This window comes from Euphorbia lathyris, chromosome 1, assembly GCF_963576675.1.
Source record: "Euphorbia lathyris chromosome 1, ddEupLath1.1, whole genome shotgun sequence".
NCBI lineage: Eukaryota > Viridiplantae > Streptophyta > Magnoliopsida > Malpighiales > Euphorbiaceae > Euphorbia > Euphorbia lathyris.
In genome coordinates, this window is record NC_088910.1 from 101,831,968 (window position 1) to 101,847,491 (window position 15,524).

The window sequence follows — 15,524 nt, forward strand, 5'->3', positions numbered from 1 at the left end:
GCCAAAGACGTTAAATAGAGGCGCTTTTGGGAGGCAACCCATTGTTTAGCTTTGATACAACTAAACTGTTAGTTTTTAAATTTAAATTCTTGCATTAAATTTTTATTTTGATTATTCTTGTATGATCTTCTTTCTTAATGGATTTGCTTCTCTTTTATTTATTCTTTCCAGGAACTTCATGGATAACAAGTGCTTAAATATGGATAGATATAGGCTCAAGTACTTCAAGTACCTTTAACTTCATTCTGCCACCATCATTGAGGAAGAGACGCTAGCCACCAAACAATGATCAAATCTAAAATCCACTAGTTCCTCATGCAGATGATCCTCCACCAGAAGTAAGTGATAATATCGCTAATTGCAGCCAAGGAAAAACGCCTCCACTACATCATCGAATGGTTATTCATATCAGGGCAGTTTCTTCTTTCTCTTTCATTTAATTTCTATTGCCCTTCTTCCTATAATCATGTTTTGTTCCGCATTGAGGACAATACGAGAATTAAGTGTGAGGTATTTAGGGGTCTGTAATTTAATTAGAAGTAATAATTTTCTTTCTTTTTGCTATGATTTTCATGCAGGTATGTTTGGGATTAAATTTCTGAATTTGCTGCATAAAATTTCTGAGTTAATTGATGCAAATTTTCTGGTTTTTGGTGCTAATTTGCTGCTGAATTTTGGGTGAATTATCTGCAATTTTCCGGGTTTAATTATATGGGATATGTGTTGAAATAGTGTGAGGTGTCCGTCTGAAAAGAAAATAAATCAGAAAATATGATCAAGTCTAGTGTGAGGTGTCCACCCCTTGCTTCGTCCTTAAAATTACCAATGCTAGCTCTCTGTTTTGTGCTCGATTGAAACTAGATTGCTGACTTAGTACTGAAATCCTTAAGTTTTGTATTGAGTAAGGTTGCTGATTTCAAAAGGTCAGGATTGCATAATTGCCTTAAGTATGCATATGAACTACTTGATTAATCTCCCATGGCATGAAAAGATGTTTTGAATGAAGCAACACCACTTTTATCCCTATTTTTGGAAAGATTTTGAGCTTAAATGCAAGAACAAAATACATTACACTTTGTTCTATTTTTCTGAGTGTTGTCCAATTTTAGTTTGAAATTCTAGAACTTGCCATGTTATGCATTTCGAGACCACATCTGATGAATTTGAGCATTAAAAATGATAAGGGCAGTAGGTTTTTTTTCTTAGCCATTTCAAATAAATTTGAACCCTTAGTCTTGCTCAAGACTAACAAAAATAATAGTATCCAGCCCTTAGTTTAGCCACATTTGAGCCTTTTCCCCATTCTTGACACAATCTTTGTTTGAGTCCTTTGGTCAGGGACATTTTAGCCTTCAGAGTCTGTATATTCTTTGAGTTTATTCAATGTTTAGTTGCTGCTTTGAGCAATGTCCGTGTTCAAAATAACCACAAGTTCATCAAAGTATGAGGATCCAATTGAATAGTCCTTTAGTTATATTATATGTGGTTGTGCTTCAAAAGGTGTCTAAATAAACATTAGTCTGCAAAATAGCAGCTTGCTTGTTCTAGTTCAAAGGTTTTTCATATTAAAAAAAATCAGAAAGAAAAGCCTCAGAAAAAAAAGAAGAAAAAAAAAGTCAGGCATAAAAAAAAGAAGAAAAACAAAAAGAAACAAAGAAAAATTTCTTGTTAGTTTTTTCATTTCAGTCTGTTTATAGTTGTTTAAGTTCATCTTAAACATTCATCCCGAAGTTTGAGAATTGTAAGTCGTTTGTAAATAATTGAGCTTTGATTTCCATTTGGTCATTTTCAGAGTAGAATGTACATTTTTACTACTCTCGGTTTCCCTTTCTTCCTCCTTTCCCTTCCAAACCTTACCCTAGCCTACGTTACACCCTGTTTTAAGTCCTTTTGATTTAGTGTCTTGAATCCATACTAAGTGGTGGAGATTTGATATATTGGCAAGCTTATGGTAATTTCATTCTAGATTGTGACTTGAGTGATTTCTTAAAACTAATTATAGTTTAAACACTTGAGTGCAATGAGTGACCTCTGTGAGGGTGCTGCTGATTTTAATTCATCTCCCATGTACATGGTTAAAAGCTTATTTGGTGAGATTTTTCAAGTAGTTACATTGTGTATTTAAACATGAATAAATTCTTGACTTGGAGAGTTAATGGCTGATAATCTTTGCATTATGAGGGGGGGTCGGGAAAGGTTAGTAAACATGAAATCATTAGAGCTAAGAACTGTTGACATGATCTGGTATGCTTGAGGACAAGCATTGGGTAAGTGTGAGGTGTTTGATAAGTGTCTATTTCAGTGATAAAATACCCACTTGTTATGCTATTTGTTAGCCGGTTTGATTGTTATCACGGGTTTTATTGCTTGTTTTGTGTATTATGCCTCTATAGGGACTTATTATGAAGAAAGGAGCTGAATTGGGGCTATTTGGAGCTAATTTGACTAAAGATAAAATCTGGAGTTGTTTTAAAGACCTGAAGTCGAAACTTGGAGTTAGTCTTGCCCAAGACTAAGAAGCAGGCGGGCAGAAATCTTTCCAAATAGATCAAGTGTGAATCTGTTCCATTCCATCACGTTTTCAGATGTCTATTAAGGAGTTTTGACCCTGCAAAACAGGAAGGAAGAAGCCAAATAGTATTAGGAAGTTAGAATATTTAATTTTTATAATTAGTTAGGATTTATCTCCTAATTAGGGTTGGAGAACTCCTATAAATAGGAGAGGATCTATCTCTAATGAGAGTTCAGTTTTAAATTCCGTTTTATAATCAGAATTCAATTTTCATTCCGTTTTTAGTTTTTAGGTTTAGCTTTTATTTTTATTTTTGTTCTCTCTTTCACAAGAGAGAAAGGTTGTTCTTCATGGTTATTCATAGCTAAACTTCTATTTTCAGTTAAGGGTTAATTCAAAGGAGATTTTCTTCATTATTATGAGGCCGTTGTGCTTTAATTCTTATCTTTCCGCTTATTTGTTCATTGCATTTTAGGGATTTATTCTCAATTGATTATTCATTCTTCGAATGATAACTGCAGGTCGTTCTTTGAATTGGATTGTCATACGGCTGAATTGGTAAAGTTAGAGTTTTACCTAAACGAACTAATCATAGTAGCAATCGATAATATAAATCAAGTTAGTTTTGTATTTGAAAGAATAGATTCAGATTTGACGACCTGAGATTGTCTTTCATGTGACATTAATACAAAAGTAATTGAGTTTATTTGAGTCGAATGAACAAATAACTTAGTTTCTGAATCGTCTACGCTGAGTGTCGGTTGGCTAAGATCGGGTTCTTCTAATTCATAAGGCTGTCAATAGATTGAATCTTGACCGCTGAGGCTGGATTATTTATTGATTAGGAACTAGTTATTTGCCGTGCTTGACTAGTTTAATATTAAGGAAGAATACTTCAAACTGATCCGGTATATGTATAAGAGTCTATTTTATCTGTCAATGATCAAGACTAATTGAATTCCTTGCCTGAGAACCCGTTAGCTGAAATCTTCTTTACTATTTACATTCAATCCCAATTCTATTTCGCTGTTTTTGTTAATTTAGTTCAGCAATCTACTCAACCCCCTTTATTTAATTTTGTTATTTTCTTGGTTATTAATTTAGTTAAATCAGTACTAATCCTTTGGGTTCGACCTTTACTTACCCTTGTTACAAATCCATATTTCGGTCAAGTAAAGTTATATTTATCTTTGGTGGATTCGACACCCATCAAATTTTGGCGCCGTTGCCGAGGATTAGTTTAACTTGCTTTAATTTTATTAATAATCAAGTTTGTATTTTTTTTGTTCATTTGAGTGATTTTTCATAATTATGGATCATGTGCTTCAACTCATCAATGAGTACCGCTGGAATTCTGATCCATACTATTCTCTATGTCCCAATTTCTTTTGGAACCAATCAAGTTCAGATAATTATCAATCATATTCTATTAATTCATCAACCTCTGGTATGTCCCTTGATGAAATTGTTTTGAATTTATCCACTCCAATTTTAGTTCATGATTATGCCTTAGAGGAAGATGAAATAATAGAAAATGATAAGGTAGGTGATGATAAAAATTATATAGCTGTCAATGAGTTAGATTATTCAAAGGATTTTTATGTTTTGGGTGCAAGTAATTCAATCATAAATTTAGAGAATTTTTTTCCAATTGACTCATCTAAGGCTAATGAAAATTTGGATATTCAAGAGGGTATAATTTTATATCCAATTGAATTTCATTATGTTTTTCAGGTTGGCTTGATTGATTTCACAATGCAGGAAAGGACTAACCCGGACAATCTTGAAAATATTTTTGGTTATGATTGGGATGGAAAGGATGATGAACGGTTAGGAATTGGATAATGTAAAATCACAGACGTCTGGCTAAAGACGTTAAATAAAGGCGCTTCTAGGAGGCAGCCCATTGTTTAGCTTTGATACAGCTAAACTGTTACTTTTTAAATTTAAATTCTTGCATTAAATTTTTATTTTGATTATTCTTGTATGATCTTCTTTCTTAATGGATTTGCTTCTCTTTTATTTATTCTTTCCAAGAACTTCATGGATAACAAGTGCTTAAATATGGACAGATATAGGCTCAAGTACTTCAAGTACCTTTAACTTCATTCTGCCACCATCATTGAGGAAGAGACGCTAGCCACCAAACAATGATCAAATCTAAAATCCACTAGTTCCTCATGCAGATGATCCTCCACCAGAAGTAAGTGATAATATCGCTAATTGCAGCCAAGACAAATGCCTCCACTACATCATCGAATGGTTATTCATATCAGGGCAGTTTCTTCTTTCTCTTTCATTTAATTTCTATTGCCCTTCATCCTATAATCATGTTTTGTTCCGCATTGAGGACAATACGAGAATTAAGTGTGAGGTATTTAGGGGTCTGTAATTTAATTAGAATAATTTGCTTTCTTTTTGCTATGATTTTCATGCAGGTATGTTTGGGATTAAATTTTTGAATTTGCTGCATAAAATTTCTGAGTTAATTGATGCAAATTTTCTGGTTTTTGGTGCTAATTTGCTGCTGAATTTTGGGTGAATCATCTGCAATTTTCCGAGTTTAATTATATGGGATATGTGCTGAAATAGTGTGAGGTGTCCGTCTGAAAAGAAAATAAATCAGAAAATATGATCAAGTCTAGTGTGAGGTGTCCACCCCTTGCTTCGTCCTTAAAATTACCAATGCTAGCTCTCTGTTTTGTGCTCGATTGAAACTAGGTTGCTGACTTAGTACTGAAATCCTTAAGTTTTGTATTGAGTAAGGTTACTGATTTCAAAAGGTCATGATTGCATAATTGCCTTAAGTATGCATATGAACTACTTGATTAATCTCCCATGGCATGAAAAGATGTTTTGAATGAAGCAACACCACTTTTATCCCTATTTTTGGAAAGATTTTGAGCCTAAATGCAAGAACAAAATACATTACACTTTGTTCTATTTTTCTGAGTGTTTCTCAATTTTAGTTTGAAATTCTAGAACTTGCCATGTTATGCATTTCGAGACCACATCTGATGAATTTGAGCATTAAAAATGATAAGGCCAGTAGGTTTTTTTTCTTAGCCATTTCAAATAAATTCGAACCCTTAGTCTTGCTCAAGACTAACAAAAATAACAGTATCCAGCCCTTAGTTTAGCCACATTTGAGCCTTTCCCCCATTCTTGACACAGCCTTTGTTTGAGTCCTTTAGTCAGGGACATTTTAGCCTTCAGAGTCTGTATATTCTTTGAGTTTATTCAGTGTTTAGTTGCTGCTTTGAGCAATGTCCATGTTCAAAATAACCACAAGTTCATCAAAGTATGAGGATCCAATTGAATAGTCCTTTAGTTATATTATATGTGGTTGTGCTTCAAAAGGTGTCTAAATAGACATTAGTTTGTAAAATAGCAGCTTGCTTGTTCTAGTTCAAAGGTTTTTCATATTAAAAAAAATCAGAAAGAAAAGCCTCAGAAAAAAAGAAGAAAAAAAAGTCAGGCATAAAAAAAAAGAAGAAAAACAAAAAGAAAAAGAAACAAAGAAAAATTTCTTGTTAGTTTTTTCATTTCAGTCTGTTTATAGTTGTTTAAGTTCATCTTGAACATTCATCCCGAAGTTTGAGAATTGTAAGTCGTTTGTAAATAATTGAGCTTTGATTTCCATTTGGCCATTTTCAGAGTAGAATGTACATTTTTACTACTCTCGGTTTCCCTTTCTTCCTCCTATCCTTTCCAAACCTTACCCTAGCCTACGTTACACCCTGTTTTAAGTCCTTTTGATTTATTGTCTTGAATCCATACTAAGTGGTGGAGATTTGATATATTGGCAAGCTTATGGTAATTTCATTCTAGATTGTGACTTGAGTGATTTCTTAAAACTAATTATAGCTTAAACACTTGAGTGCAATGAGTGACCTCTGTGAGGGTGCTGCTAATTTTAATTCATCTCTCATGTACATGGTTAAAAGCTTATTTGGTGAGATTTTTCAAGTAGTTACATTGTGTATTTAAACATGAATAAATTCTTGACTTGGAGAGTTAATGGCTGATAATCTTTGCATTATGAGGGGGGATCGGGAAAGGTTAGTAAACACGAAATCATTAGAGCTAAGAACTGTTGACATGATCTGGTATGCTTGAGGACAAGCATTGGGTAAGTGTGAGGTGTTTGATAAGTGTCTATTTCAGCAATAAAATACCCACTTGTTATGCTATTTGTTAGCCGGTTTGATTGTTATCATGGGTTTTATTGCTTGTTTTGTGTATTATGCCTCTATAGGGACTTGTTATGAAGAAAGGAGTTGAATTGGGGCTATTTGGAGCTAATTTGACTAAAGATAAAATCTGGAGCTGTTTTAAAGACCTGAAGTCAAAACTTGGAGTTAGTCTTGCCCAAGACTAAGAAGCAGGCGGGCAGAAATCTTTCCAAATAGATCAAGTGTGAATCTGTTCCATTCCATCACGTTTTCAGATGTCTATTAAGGAGTTTTGAGCCTACAAAACAGGAAGGAAGAAGCCAAATAGTATTAGGAAGTTAGAATATTTAATTTTTATAATTAGTTAGGATTTATCTCCTAATCAGGGTTGGAGAACTCCTATAAATAGGAGATGATCTATCTCTAATGAGAGTTCAGTTTTAAATTCCGTTTTATAATCAGAATTCAATTTTCATTCCGTTTTTAGTTTTTAGGTTTAGCTTTTATTTTTATTTTTGTTCTCTCTTTCACAAGAGAGAAAGGTTAGCATAACAAGTGGGTTTTATTGCTTGTTTTGTGCATTATGCCTCTATAGGGACTTATTATGAAGAAAGGAGCTGAATTGGGGCTATTTGGATCTAATTTGACTAAAGATAAAATCTGGAACTGTTTTAAAGACCTGAAGTCGAAACTTGGAGTTAGTCTTGCCAAGACTAAGAAGCAGGCGGGCAGAAATCTTTCCAAATAGATCAAGTGTGAATCTGTTCCATTCCATCACGTTTTCAGATGTCTATTAAGGAGTTTTGACCCTGCAAAACAGGAAGGAAGAAGCCAAATAGTATTAGGAAATTAGAATATTTAATTTTTATAATTAGTTAGGATTTATCTCCTAATTAGGGTTGGAGAACTCCTATAAATAGGAGAGGATCTATCTCTAATGAGAGTTCAGTTTTAAATTCCGTTTTATAATCAGAATTCAATTTTCATTCCGTTTTTAGTTTTTAGGTTTAGCTTTTATTTTTATTTTTGTTCTCTCACTACAAAAAATAACACCTTCAGAGACGACAAAAATCGTCCCCAAAAACATAAAAATTTGTCCCCTATACTTTCGGGGACAATTTTTTCTTCCCTATTTTTCGTCCTTGTTTCCTCCGTCCTTGATTCTATAGGGGACGAAAAACATGATGTCGTCCCCATTCTTAGGGACGACTGTCGTCCCCGTTAGGAGGGACGACTGTCGTCCCCATTCTTAGAGACGACTGTCGTCCTCGTTAGGAGGGACGACTACCGTCCCCATTCTTAGAGATGACTGTCGTCCCTGTTCTTAGGGACAATATCTCATCCCCATTCTTACGTACGACTGTCGTCCCCGTTCTTAGGGACAACATCTCATCCCCGTTCATAAGGATGACGATCATCCCCATTTTTAGGGACAATTGTCGTCCTCATGTAATACTGACATATTTTTGTCCCTACAATAAAGGACGACACACGCTCTAAAAAAATAATATATTAATTATTAATTGAAAGCAGTAAATTACTGATTTCGGTTAAGTTTTCAACAGCAACCATAATCGGTAATTTACTGGTTCGTTTTTCAACAGCAAACCATAACCTCATTTATAGACACAAATCAGACAAAAAAAATCAACAGAAAATTATTTATTATATAATAGTAATATTCAACAAAAGATGATTAGAAAAAAGGAACTAACAAGTACAAGCCATAATTCTACCATAATTCATTATATAACTATTGAGCTTGTTCTTCCCAAATAAAATCAGTTCTGATATGTTCTACCGTAATTCCTAAGATCAATCAAACCATATCCCTCTTAGCTTTAAATAATTTCATTCTTCTCAAATCCTTCTCAAATCCTTCATCTGCAAATGTACACAGAAAATATCATATAACATTTGCATTCCTAAATCAAATAATTATTCTCACTATCACTCCCAAAATCATAGGTAGCATAGTTAGTGTATTATTAACACCACTAAAATTTATGTTTTACATTGTTGATGTTTACACTGATCTTATGAGTTCTTATAAAGAAAGTGACCAGCTTGACCAGACATTTTGTACTGTTGATCTATTGTTTCTATTCACATTATGTTGTAAATAAATAAAGGGTTAAGGTGCAAAAATACCACTAACATTTTGGGTTAGGAGCAATTTTACCCCTAACGTTTAAAATAGTGCAATTTTACTCCTAATGTTGGAAGGCAAGAGCAATTTTACGCCTAACGTTGATAAATTGGGCCAATTTGAGAAATAATTCATCAAATTGTCTTCTCGGTCATGAATATTATAATCTACACTTCACACGTGCGTCATTTTCCAATCAGAGTTAATTATTTGAAGCAATGCTAGTTATTGATAATAAATTTGTACCTGGGTTGTATTCCTGAGTAAATTGTTTTTTTAATCCTAATATTGAGGTTAATTATTGAGTTGATTATTTTCCTGAGCTTTTACATTTGGTCTGAAGGTGTTGTGTACTGTCCTTTGTATGCACATGAGGTATTTTCCATTCTAGACCTATTAGGTGTTATAGTGTTTTTCCCTTTCTATTCCTTGAATGGAAAAGATGTGCCCCTGCTTCTAGGTTTCCCATAGGTTTCAGAAGGTCCATTAGTTCCATTTAACCTACCTCAAGGAAAAATAAGAGAAAAATAACATAAATAAAAGGATTAAATGAAATAACATCTAGATGATTTTTCTATTTTTCTCTTTGCACCAAATGAAGAAATTCAAAGTGGATTAGTAAAAAATTCAACTTACAAATCTCCATCCAAGCACAAAGCAAAGTTGCCACCACCACCAAGTGCTAGTAGGTCGTTTAAACACATGTAATGATATCGGTTTGCACCTATTTGCATTAATCATTAGATCAGTTTATATGCATACTCTGGGAAATGATAATTGCAGCTTATTATCGATGATAGGTTATGTAACTGCTAAAACTTCACAACCTTATCAGCTTCTATGCTATCAAGATCATAACATAAAAAATACTTCTTTTTCATAGAGGGATCACAATTTCCATAGTGATTTGTTTATGCACGTTGCCATAAAGGATTGACAACTTTGAAGTGCTTCTACTGAAATAAAGAATCAAATTGACCATAAAACATAAAAATTTGAGCAGCACAACACTTAGAACTAATAACTAATGATAAACTTAACAAAACTAATAACAAACTTGCACAACACAACAAACTACTAATAATGAACTTGTAAAAACTTCACAAACTTTCATAAAAATTTGAGCAGCATAACATTTAGAACAAATCATAAAGGCAGCATAAGATTAGAACAAGTCATAAAGGCAGCATAACACTTATAACTAAGAAAAGTAAGAGAGGAAGAAAAGAAACTAAGAAGATGAAGTAAGAATTAGAAGTTAGAACAGAACAGAGAAGAGAAGTAAAGTTGTCGAAGTATGTACCTGTTAGATCGGCAGTGCTGTTGGAGGAGATGAAGTGAAGTTGTCGAAGTGGATGAAGCCCGGAGGAGATGGAGTCTTCAAACTGGATACAGAGAACCTTTCTATCGCAATCGCATGAACTGTCAGATTACAGTTACTCCATTTTTTAACCTAAATTTCAACTAAGACCCAAAGGCGACCGCCTCTTCCCCAGAACCGCCTCTCGCCTGCGGTGGAAAGGTGGTCGCCTTTCGAATTTCGCCGCCTCCCATAACAGAAGGTGGTGGCTTGATCGCCTCGGTCGCCTTAAGCAACTATGGCTCCGAATTCTCCAACACAAATGCTATAAGAACTTTAAATATGTCATCCACATACTGAATACACATTCTACATGAATTTTACCAAAAGGACCCTAGAATATAACAGGGGAAATTAACATTAGCAGGAACATACTAGAGTCTTGCTGATGGATCTGTGAACCAGATCCTTCCACAGAGCATGAACCTGGATTGGAAAACAAAACAGCAAGTATAAGCGCATGGAACAGGAAAAAGTAGGAATTTTGGATGTTAAAAAACATAGGTCAACTAATTCTACACAACTAAAGCATAGTTATAAAGACAATAATTTGATCATTCTAGCCAGGGATAAAGGCGTTAAATGATTTGAAACATGGATTTCCTGTTCGGATATAACATCTTCACCGTGATGAATTGGTAGGTGGCATGAGATCGGTTCAGCAATATAACATTCTCCCATGTCACATCTACCACAAGGGAAAACAAAGTAGCCTAACCTAACAACATTAATGTAGCTAAAATGCCCATTATTTCACACATGAAATAGGAAAACATTTCTTGCATGAAAAACAGATAGCACTCTCCTATCTCATCTCTTCTTTCTGTTCCCTCCACCCAACAGCACATCTCCCTTCCCCACTGCAATTGCAAAAATAGAAAACAAAGGCTAGTGATGACTGATGAGCCCAAAAGATACTTAGAAATTTTCAATCCTCTGGATCCAAATTCAGGAATTTACTCAACTGGTTCTTAAGTTTAAGGTCTACAGTATAATTCAATCATATAGCAGAGCAAAAATAATATTAATCATGATAGAGTATAGACCACAAGCTAGATATCAAGCTCATGCAAGTCAAGTAGAATGTGTCAGATAACATTGTATAAATACATAGATTACATTCTGCTACTAGCATTCTAATGCATTTAATAAAAATTCGCAAGTAAGGCTTACTCACTAAGACAAAACTAATATATGAAATATACAAATAAATAGCAATACTAGGGCGACAGATAAAAAATGATTCAAGACAAATCAAACCAATTATCAATGATGTCAAGCAAGTTGCAATTGGTATATCAAACTGGGATATTTGGTATCCTTTTGGAAGGCCATGTCAGGGTAAAAGCATATAGATAATCAAGTAAAGCATTCTATAAATTCAAAATAGTAATCTATCTTCAACAAGGCTATTTAAACAACAAAGTAAATTGAAGAAATCTGTCACTGTCATATAGCAAATTTACAACTTACTAAAAGGAAAAATCTAATCCAACCAAACTTAGTATAACAGAAAGGCATGAGCATCACACTCAAGATTACCAATCCCACACTTCTAATAAGATGATCATATTATGTGCTAACTACAATAACCACCCAAGTGAAAACCTGAGTCAACTATTATGAATCATTAAATCAAAGCAAAGCCAAATAAATGAAATGGTTAAGAATGAAAAATGGTTACCTCGGTCCTAAAATGTTTCACCTCATTCAACAACGTTGTCCTAGTTCCCTGTCTCAACTCTATCCTAAAAGATTTTACAATACATAACATCAAAGCAAAGCCAAATAAATAAAAGGGTTCTGAATGAAAAATGGTCATCTGAGTCCCAAAATGTTTCACCTCATTCAACAGCTCTGTTTAGCTCTGTCCTAAAGATTCCATCACATTGCAATCTAACTGCTTCTATGAATAATTTTGTTTATGTCTTTGTATGATCAAAAATCACATCTTGATATATAATCAATTATGTAGATAATAGTGTCAAATTAAAATGAAATTGTGAAGATAATAAATTTGAAACAGAATCTTGATATATATTCAATTATGTTAATAATATTAAAAAAAATTGTGTTCACATGGCTGCAACTAATTATTGCTTGAACATGGAATATTCAATTCTTTCCCAAATCATGAATATTAGTACTACATAGGTCTTGCATATATAGGTCAGGGATAGAAAACAAATTGAATTATCCCTCAAAGATCTGAAACATAGTTAAATCTAAAGATCAAACATGACAATTAAAACTAAAACCAGATCAAGGTTGTGGAAAAAAGAAGAAATTAAGAAATTAATGATACTATCTAGCTAGAATTATTAGAATTCAAGAAGTTTGTAGGTTCTAACAAGGTCTTAGCTTCCATCTCCCTTTCCAACCTCCAAATATAATTCAAACACATTAAAAGTTCAGTGACGGTAACTTCAGTCATCTTTTATTAGAAAAAAATGACGTTTCTACATGCTCATCCTGTGATTCTCTTAAATATTTTCTACCATCATGAAATTCGTCAAATTAAAAAACAAAAACCATGCGTTTACCCAAAATTGTTCAAAACCCTAATCAAATCAATTCACAAATTAAAAAAATAAATACCTGTTTGTGACACACAGAGCTTTTATAGTCAGAGCCACCAATGGAGGTGTACCGAATCGTAGACCGGAGAAGAAGGGAGAAAGATAGACGGGTCGGAGAAAGGGAAAGAGAGAGCGCTTGGATTGTGCAGAGACAAGTTTGATCGCATAGTGGGAGATAGAGGCGGTGGAAAACTTGGGGCAATGAGAAGTTTGATCGCATAGTGGGAGATAGAGGCGGTGGAAAACTTGGGGCAATGAGAAGAGGGATTTTCAATTTTAGAATTTTATTTTGGGGGAGTTGTTCCCGCTTAGTATTTTGGGACAAACTAATGGAAAACTTTTTACGTTTGTACCCTATTTTATTATTGAAAATTAATTTATTTTATATAAATACTTATTAATTAAACTTTGTCCCCTATCCTAACCTTAAAAAGTATTGGGCACTATATGAATTTTTGTCTCTATTATTAATTTATCAAATTATATTTAAGGACAATATAGTTTATTTGTCTCTAAGTGTTTGTGCCTAAAACTCTCTTTTTTTATAGTGTCTCTTTCACAAGAGAGAAAGGTTGTTCTTCATGGCTATTCATAGCTAAACTTCTATTTTCAGTTAAGGGTTAATTCAAAGGAGGTTTTCTTCATTATTGTGAGGCCGTTGTGCTTTAATTCTTATCTTACCGCTTATTTGTTCATTGCATTTTAGGGATTTATTCTCAATTGATTATTCATTCTTCGAATGATAACTGCAGGTCGTTCTTTGAATTGGATTGTCATACGGCTGAATTGGTAAAGTTAGAGTTTTACCTAAACGAACTAATCATAGTAGCAATCGATAATATAAATCAAGTTAGTTTTGTATTTGAAAGAATAGATTCAGATTTGACAACCCGAGATTGTCTTTCATGTGACATTAATACAAAAGTAATTGAGTTTATTTGAGTCGAATGAACAAATAACTTAGTTTCTGAATCGTCTACGCTGAGTGTCGGTTGGCTAAGATCGGGTTCTTCTAATTCATAAGGTTGTCAATAGATTGAATCTTGACCGCTGAGGCTGGATTATTTATTGATTAGGAACTAGTTATTTGCCGTGCTTGACTAGTTTAATATTAAGGAAGAATACTCCAAACTGATCTGGTATGTGTATAAGAGTCTATTTTATCTGTCAATGATCAAGACTAATTGAATTCCTTGCCTGAGAACCCCTTAGCTGAAATCTTCTTTACTATTTACATTCAATCCCAATTCTATTTCGTTGTTTTTGTTAATTTAGTTCAGCAATCTACTCAACCCCCCTTTATTTAATTTTGTTATTTTCTTGGTTATTAATTTAGTTAAATCAGTACTAATCCTTTGGGTTCGACCTTTACTTACCCTTGTTAAAAATCCATATTTCCGTCAAGTAAAGTTATATTTATCTTTGGTGGATTCGACACCCATCAATCTTGCTCAGCGAGCTTTTAAGCTCTGATACCACTTGTTGGTCCCGTGTAACGTGACAAGATTAGTTCCAAGGGAGGGGGGATAGGAACTATTCAAAAAATTTGTCCGTTAAGGCGGACTGCTTTTCTTTAAGAAAAGGTTTACACAGCAGTGCTGAGTAGTTTAAGACACAAGCTTAGTCAACTGGTGACTAAGTCTGTTTCTTTTCTTGAGTTAGGAGGTAGCACTTGAGTCTATTCCTGAACTCAGCTTCTCAATGCACTTAACTCAGCGTGAATTCGTTACTTAGTCAGTTTTATAGCAAGCAATATATAAAGGAGTTAAGGGTTATAAATATGTTACTCAGCAGACATATCCTGGTTCAGCCTCTCCGCCTACGTCCCGTCACCGAAACTCGTTCCAAGCTTTTTGAATCCTCTACTGAGCTCTTTAAAGGTGGAGCACAAAACCTTTTACAACAGAAGCTGAGTATACAAGAGTACCTTCCTCTATTCCTTTACTCACTCCTATTACTACCGCTGAGTACTATAACCGAGTACTCAGCTTCTCCTTTCTATACTTCTAGAAATGATAAGTGTTTGTCCTAAACAACAATTGCTAAGACACTTTAGATGAATAAAATCACTCTAGACTTTTACACAAAAGATTGGAATTGGTGTAAGATTTGCTTTGTTTTCTCACAGAACTTCAAGTATCAATTTGGTCAGCGTTTCGACTTGATTGAAGATCTACATCGAATGAAGCATTTGAGAGGCCTATTTATAGTGACACTTCAGGCACCGGTGATTTCGAATTTCGAAATAACCGTTGGAGGCAAACGGCTTCCTGTCGCTTTCACTCAGTACGTGCTCAGTGTCCTCGGCCAATCAAATTCTTGTATCTTCTGTCTTTGCCAGTACTCAACAGCTTTTCGTCAGATGAAACAGAATGTTTCTGATAGGGGCGTTTCGTCCCTATCTTTTAGCATGATTTACGGTTTTATTTTGGATGAAATAAATAAGTTTAATTGCAAAAATAGAGTGTTTTAAATAAAATAACGAAATAAAAATAAATTCCATACTTTCGGATAATTTTCCTTATTTTTTATTAATTTAGAAAATAAAACGTCAAGCTAAGTCGGCTCTCGAGAATTGTATTTCAGGTACGAGCAAGAAGTGAAAATGCACCAAAATACGCGAGGCGTATCATTCCTCACGCGGGGTGTGGAACACTTAGTCAGAAATAATTGCCTTATCCACAGGTACCACGTGGGATCTACTCAGCAATACGCGAGGCGTATCAACAACCACGCGAGGCGTGGAACA

At 34.1% G+C, this 15,524-nt stretch overlaps 1 long non-coding RNA gene across 3 annotated transcripts; it reads right to left on the reverse strand.

Annotated features, from left to right (window-relative positions):
- Nucleotides 1-8,334: 8,334 nt before the first annotated feature.
- Nucleotides 8,335-13,099, reverse strand: LOC136209180 (uncharacterized). 3 transcript variants are annotated; one of them, XR_010677424.1, is made up of 5 exons: nt 12,795-13,099; nt 11,881-11,944; nt 10,140-10,622; nt 9,473-9,560; nt 8,335-8,571 (listed from the first exon to the last, which is right to left on the reverse strand). It is a non-coding gene; the product is annotated as an uncharacterized lncRNA (long non-coding RNA). The 3 variants fall into 3 exon arrangements; XR_010677425.1 differs by lacking the exon at nt 12,795-13,099 and adding an exon at nt 12,040-12,765; XR_010677423.1 differs by lacking the exon at nt 11,881-11,944 and having other exon boundaries at nt 12,795-13,097.
- Between the last annotated feature and the right edge of the window lie 2,425 nt (nt 13,100-15,524).